At 41.7% G+C, this 7,517-nt stretch overlaps 1 protein-coding gene across 3 annotated transcripts in view; it reads right to left on the minus strand.

Annotated features, from left to right (window-relative positions):
- Positions 1-7,511, minus strand: part of MARCHF8 (membrane associated ring-CH-type finger 8) — an 86,957-nt gene extending 79,446 nt beyond the window's left edge. For all 3 annotated transcript variants that reach the window (XM_006147688.3, XM_006147687.3, XM_006147681.3), the window contains exon 1: positions 7,248-7,511. The gene's annotated coding sequence lies outside the window, so the exon portion shown is untranslated. The remainder of the gene's footprint in view (positions 1-7,247) is intronic.
- Between the last annotated feature and the right edge of the window lie 6 nt (positions 7,512-7,517).

Here is a 7,517-nt window from a genome sequence, read left to right on the forward strand (position 1 = left end):
TCTCTGTCTGTCTGGCGAGCGCACGCGCCCTATAGCAAAAACCCCCCAAAAAAAAAAAAAAAAAAAGAGGGGCTGGGACCCATGGCATAATTACCCATGGCATAATTAAGGGACCCAGATCCCACATGACCAAGCGGGATTGCAGTATTGGCTCCAGCAGCCTAAAAAAATCACACCAGGAGCTTGTGCATGCATGTCCAAATTCCTGACAAAAAAAGGAATGGATAAAAAGAAGGGCATGATTGCGCCCTATGGGGGGAAGGTGCACTCTCACATGGGCACCAGAAAGAGAGGGAGAGAGCAAACAGGCGCACTTGCCCTCTGGCAGTTAAAACCAAAGAAAAAGCATGAGAAAGACTAAACCCCCTCTTGCCAGCATGGAAGGTGAAGGAAGGAATGGGGACCCAAGGCGAGGGAGATGAGTGACCTCTAGAAGCTGAGAATGATCACCTGCTGATATCCAGCAAGGAAACACAGATGGCAGTCCTACAACTACATGGACTAAATTCTACCAACAACCTATTAATGAATGAGCTTGGGAGCAGGTTCATCTCCAGAGCATCCCAAAAAGAGTCTTACTGACAACTTGATTTCAGCCTTGTTAGGACCCAGAGCAGATATCCCAGCCAAGCTTACTGCCCTGCTGACCTACAGAACCAGGAGATGATAATCTAGTTGTAAAAGTCTTAAGTTTGTGGTTATTTGATGTACAGTGACAGAAAACTAATACTTCTAGAAAAGTTGAGGAAATGCATTACTCTACAACCCAGTAGCTACATACCTAACAATATAGCTAGAGAAACTCTAGCCCACCTGCACCAGAAAACAGGTCCAAGAATGTTCACATTACCACTGCTCATGACAGAGAAAAAAACTGACAACCCAGTCATTCTTCAAGAGTACAAAGAACTGTAGAATATTCATATAATGTACAATACAGCAACAAAACATCAACAGACCACAGACACACAAGCACATGGATAAGTCTCAAGTTGCACATTATTTAGAATAAAAAAGCAAGTGAACAAAGTGTGCACACAGGATAATTGTAGTTGTAAAGTTTGACAGTGCACGGAGCAGAACAGCACAGCTTAGACTAGATGCAAATGTGGTAAAACTATAAATAGCAAGGCAATAACAGACATGACACTCAGGGGAGCAGTTATGTCTGTGGGAGGTAAGGGGATGGGCAGAGGAGGGGACCAAGGACATCAAAGGTAATGTAATGCTGTTCCTAACTGATGATTACAGGATAAAAGCATTTAAATTCTTTACATATTTCATAAGTGTTACAGTGTCTACCCAATATTTAAAAGATAAAAACATCTACATAAGCAAACTTCTACATAACCTAAAAAAAGTTTTCATCTTTTCTTTTGCCCATATCATTTTGTTCCTTGAAAAAAAATTCAAATGATACATAAAAAAGTCAATCCTTCTTTCTATAAAATATCTTTATAAAAAAAAAGACAAATACATTCATCAACTTTGTTGAGTAAAATAAGTAAATGTAATTTACATACATGTAAAATTACCACCTTTTTTACCCACCTAAATCTTACCATCTAGGGCCAGACTGGTGCAGCAGTTAAGGCACCTGTATGCCACATGGCTGACTTTGAGGTTCAAGACCCAGACCCTGAGGCTTGAAAAACATACTGGGCATGCCCAAAATCCCACAAAGAGGAAGAACTAGAAGACAAGGGATTGCAATATGGCCATTCTCCATGGAGGGTGCTTTCTCTCTTTCTTTCTCTCTGGCCAATGTACATGCCCTCTGGAAAAAAGTTTAAAAAGAAAAAAATCCTACCCTTAGACATAATCAGTGAGTTTGCTGAACATCCTCCTAAGCATTTTTCTATTTGTGTATATAGAAACATTTAAATATTTTACATAAAATCACTATATATACACATATATGCACAAGTTTATCCTATAAATGCTTTTTAGAGCCTTACTTTTTAAAATCAACTATATTAAGATATAATTCACGTAAGATTTTAAAAGCGTAATGTTCAATAAGTTTTGACAAAGTATGTGTAGTATACCACCCAATCAAAATACAGAACATTCCCATCATCTCAGAAAGTTCCCTCCTGGGAACCAGCAGTTAGCATAATGGCTATGTCGCTGGACTCCCACATAGTCAACCACGGTTCGCTTCCCAGACCCGGTGGCTTAAAACTCACGCTGGGCGCGTGTGCGTGTGTGCCCAAGATCCTGAGAGGAGAATGGAGGAGAAGGGATTGTGGCGTGGCCATCCCTCCAGGGCGTGATTTTTTGCTTTCTGTCTCTATGTCTCTCTCTGTCTGTCTGGCGAGTGCAAGCACCCTATAGCGAAAAACTCTCCAAAAAAAAAAGAAAGTTCCCTCCTGCTCCTCTCAAGTTAACCCACCTATCCACCTCTGACCCCAGGCAAGCATTTATCTACTTTCTTTATTAATGTTTTGCTGGTTCCAGAATTGCACGTGAGTGGAATCATACAGAATGTATTCTTTTATCTGTCTTCTTTTGCTCAGCATAATGTTTTAAAACTTGCTGCTGACACACTGTCGGTAATTCACTCCTTTTTACTGATGAATAGTATTCCACTGCAGACTTGTTGACAGACATGGGGATTATCTCCAGCTGTGAGCTCTGAGTATTGGTATACAAGTCATTTGTGGACTTAAGACTTGACTTTAAGGCTTGCCAGTGGCATGGTGGTTGGGTCAGCTGGATCCCACACAACCAAGTGGTTCGAGCCTCAGATCAAGCAGCTTGGAAGGTGAAAGGCTGGAGCCCATGGTCATATGTGCCCAGAATCCTGAGAGGAGAATGGATTGGAAAGTGGCTAGCTCCCTGGGGTGGAGGGTGAAGAGGACAAGGAGAGGTGCATTCTCGTTCTGTCAAGCCCATGTACCCAATAGTAAAATTTTTTTAAATATATATTTTTAAAAAGATTTTACTTTATAGCCAGGGGTGGAAGTACTGGGTCATAAAGTAAGTGTTCAAGTTAACAGGAAACTATCAAACTGTTTCCCAAAGTGCCTGGTACAGTATACACTCCTAGTAGCAATGTACATACATTTGGTTTCTCTATATCCTCACCAACACTTGATGTCAGCAGCCTTTTTCATTTTAGCCATTCTTGTAAGCAAAATAATTGCTTATAATTATAATTTTGAGTTATACTTCTCTAGTAACTAAATACGTTTTAAAATTTTAATGTGCCTACTAGAAATTCAAATATCTTTTGTGAAGTTTCTATGGAAACAGGATTGCAGCATGACCACACACCATTGAGGGGTACATTGCCATGTACTCTGTGGCAATTTAAAATTAACTAATTAAAATGGTTATAGAAGATGAAGACAATGTGTGAAATATTTTGTACTTCTATGTGGTCTGGAAATGGTCTGTTCTGGTTGATAAAGATCCATAATGCATTATACAACAATTACGAATTATTAATATTATAACTGAACAAATTTAAAGTATTCTAAATATAATCCCTGTCCCTACAAAATAATTTAGAGCCTGTCACTGCCTATTGGTTTTGAATTGTGGCTAACAAAATGATAGGTTAAAAAAAGAGCCAATTACAGCTCAATTTAACCACCATGGTTTTCAAGAACATCAAAATTAAAACAACACATCACAATGTTGCCCCCATAGATGAACTATTTACTCTAGCATAAAAAAATCACCCCAAAACTTGATGGTTTGAAACAGTGAACATGTATTATACCTCACGGTGACAATGGCCAGGAGTCTTGGCTGGAAATGTCTGGCTTAAGTTCTATCATGAGGCTGCAATCAAGCTGCTGAGCAAGCAGCTGGGTCACCAGAAGGCAGGGCTCTGTGTTTGGGCGTGGTGGGGCAGAGTCTGGAGAAGGGAAACGGAATGACAAGCCTGGAAAAGGGTATCTCTCTCTCTCCCTCTCCCTTATCACGAGGGGAAAAGAAAAAAGAAAAAAAAAAGAAATGACAGACACAGAATTCAGTATGGCTGCTCCTTCTCGGAGAGAGGGAAGCACACAGGAGGTTTGAATAATATGAGTAATATTCCATCTTTTGAGTAGTTGTATAAGTGTGCCATATTTCCGAACATTTTTCAAAGACAACTGAAGGTCCTTCTAATACAGAAAGAAAGCAAAGCAGTTCAATCTCAACATACATAGTGCAGATGAGAGCACCACTGTGAACCAAACACCATATGTAAATATTATCAACTACTATTAATCCAACAGAGAGAAGACAGACTCCCTGCCCTTATCTGCCTCTTCCCCTTTCTGTCCACCTCAGTCTGCCTGGATGAAACACTACCACCTCCAGAAAGTTCTGCCACTCACATCTATCAACCTGAGGGGCACTCATCCGCCTCTCAATTCCCACAGCTTTCTTCTCACTTCAAGCCCCTCATCACATTATCCTTGCATTACCCATGGCACGATTCCTCTATGAAAAATAAGCACCTGGAGAACTAGAACACTGTCATAACATCAGCCTGGCTTACAGGGGGCACTGGATTTTTTGTTGATTACTGGATGAATGAATGAATGAATTAGAAAAATGCAGGCATTTCATAGTCAAGACACTGTATCTAACCTAGTTTAAAACTCTCGAATAATGACAAATTAAAAAGTATACTTCTTAGGGACCAGCAGTTAGCATAATGGCTCTGTTGCTGAACTCCCATGTAGTGGACCCCAGTTCGAGTCCCAGACCCGGTGGCTTAAACTCACGCCAGGCACGGGTGCATGCATACCCAAGATCCTGAGAGGAGAATGGAGGCGAAGGGACTGTGGTGTAGCCATCCCCCACCCCGCCCTGGGGGGGCGATTTCTCGCTTTCTATCTTTGTCTCTCTCTGTCTTTCTGGCAAGCACACGTACCCTATAGCAAAAATCTCTCCAAAAAAAAAAAATTATACTTTTTGAAAATAGTTTTAAGTCTGAAACTCTTTAATACAGCAAAGATAAGGCTGACAACAGTAATTTAAAACAGAAAATGTTTATAGTACATATACTTACAATTTTCCATATTCATGGGGGCAGAATGCATAAGAATTTCCTGAAAGATTACTTATCATGCAAACAGTCCTCTGCTTTAAAAAATGTCTTGCAGTTGGGACCAACAGATGGCATAATGGTTACGTTGCTGGACTCCCATAGTTAACTGCAGTTCAAGTCCTGGACCGAAGGCTTAAAACTCATGCCAGGTGCATGTGCATGCATGCCTAAAATCCTGAGAAGGACATAGAGGAGAAGGGACTGTGGCATGGCCATCCCCCCTGGGTGGTGATTTCTTGCTCTCTCTCATGAGCACATACACGTGCCTTATAGCAAAAACCTCTAAATAAATAAATAAGTCTTGAAGTCAATCACATAACTGGAGAACAAGACTTAAATTTGGGTTACTTTCATAAATTTTAGCAAGACTTTTATTTATACTTAGGTATTTTACTCTGTTTACCATCAAAGTGTAAGCCTAAATATTATTAATTATGACAGAAATGGACCCATTACATAGGAGGAAAAGAAAGTGACCACAAGTGAAAAAAGCACTATCCCTCAGGGGTAGACATGACTACTGACAACAAATAGGGGTTCCTGACTGGCTGAGTCAGTTGAGTCCCATCCATGCTTTGTGCTATTTCTTCATGATGCTAACTTAAAAGACGACAAAAACCGCTGGAGACAGAGATGTCAGATTTAGCAAGTAAAAAGACAGAAAGCTCAATCACGTTTGAATGTCAGATAGACAACGAATGATTTTTTCGTGTAAGTATGCCTCCATGTAATATTTATACCAAAAGCTACTCAGTGCTTATCTGAAATTCATATTTAACTGGGCATCCTGTTTTTCATCTGGTCCTCCTAGCTGGAGGCAAACAATGGAGCCCTCCGTAATCGATTCAATTTCCTCACTTTGTAGTAAAAACTGAGAAGAGAAGGAAGGAAGTGACTTGCCTAAACTTAAGTCAAAGATCAAGTGAGTGTGTTGAAAAGAAAAAGACATACTCCACTGGGTCACCCTGGGACCAACTGGACCTCCCACTGTTGCTCCCCTCCAGAAGTACCAAGTGTACAAGCTGTAAAAGGTAGGCTTTCCTCTTGCAATTTTGTGTGTGTGTGTGTGTGTGTGTTTACGATAAAACACATGTGCATGCAACAGAGAAAGAACAAGACACAGATGAGCACCCCCCACAGGGCCTGGTCACGTGAGATCTTCCTCCAGTTCCCTAGCCCATTAGATCTTCCAGGCTGACCTGCAGAAGTCGGGAACCCCAGGATGTGAACTGCAGTCCTATGTGGATCCAGCTTCTCTTGAACAAGGCATCACCACACAGAGTCCAGCTGTCTCCCCCTCTTAACATCAATCTTAGTACATCTCTAACCAACTCTCATCCCCCAAAACCAGTTAGAAAACTACGTATTGCTCTTAATTTATGTTTTTTAAAAAGGGAAATAAAAAATAGAAAATCTGATCAATTGTTTTGCCGACACACCGCCACCTCATATTGTTCGCATATTTGCTCACTGTAGAAAATGTCCTTTCCTCCTAAACCCGGTTTGGCAAAATCCAACATTCTTTTGGTTTCAAGGTTTAATCAAAGAGCGTGTTCACATTATTCCTGACAACTGCAAGTCATAAACTTTTTCAGTTTTCGCTTGACAGAGAGTATGTCCAAATCTATACTGCTGGCCTCAAATGAAAGTCTTCCATTCCCTTCTTTATCTGAGCAGCTAAACCAGCAAAGAGACAGGAGGTCCCACTTCCCCTGGGGCTGCGAAAGTGAACGCACTTCATTGGAAATATGGGGGTCTTTTTCCAGTATATGAAGGATATACTGCCTCTATTCCATGTCACACAATTGAACAAATCAAAAAAAAAAAAATCTCCACATATGCAAAAAAAAAAAAAAATCATCTTCTAGATCCAGCCAAATCAAGAAATACACAAAACGATTCAAAACCATAATGGAGCTTCTCAACCTGTGACCTCTAGGGACCCTTCTGAGCAGCTGGGGCTCGGGGACGAGGAGACAGGCGAAAAAGGTTTCATTTGCATCATTTTTTTTTAACAGATCGGGCGTCCAAATAGGTTTTAAAGAAAGTTAAGTTGCACAAAGGAGCATGACAACAGTAAGATAAACCACTGACTCCGTGGTAAGTCTTCTATTAAAAACTTCACGCAGGTGAACAAGAACCCAAATAAAACAGATGCAAAGACAAAAAGCTAGCAATTAGGAAAAGAATCTACCTATGCTCTCCCTCTGGCAGCTTCGACGTCTGCAGTTGTGAGCTCGCGCGTCAGACGTGGAAGGTCCTCACAGCTCGCCTATCCGGACTTCCATTTTACAGATGTGCAAACTCAGGCCCGGGTCGAGGCTGGCCGGCCCAGCGCCCACGGGCCGCCCGGGGCCGGACTTCACCTGCGACGCCGGCGTCAGCCCAGGGCGCGAGCGTGGGCAGCTCCCACGGCCAGACGCGAGCCCGGGGGCGGAAGGGCCCACGGCCCAGGGTCGCGCGG

Source organism: Tupaia chinensis, unplaced genomic scaffold, assembly GCF_000334495.1.
Source record: "Tupaia chinensis unplaced genomic scaffold, TupChi_1.0 Scaffold000217_1, whole genome shotgun sequence".
NCBI classification, from domain to species: Eukaryota; Metazoa; Chordata; class Mammalia; order Scandentia; family Tupaiidae; genus Tupaia; species Tupaia belangeri.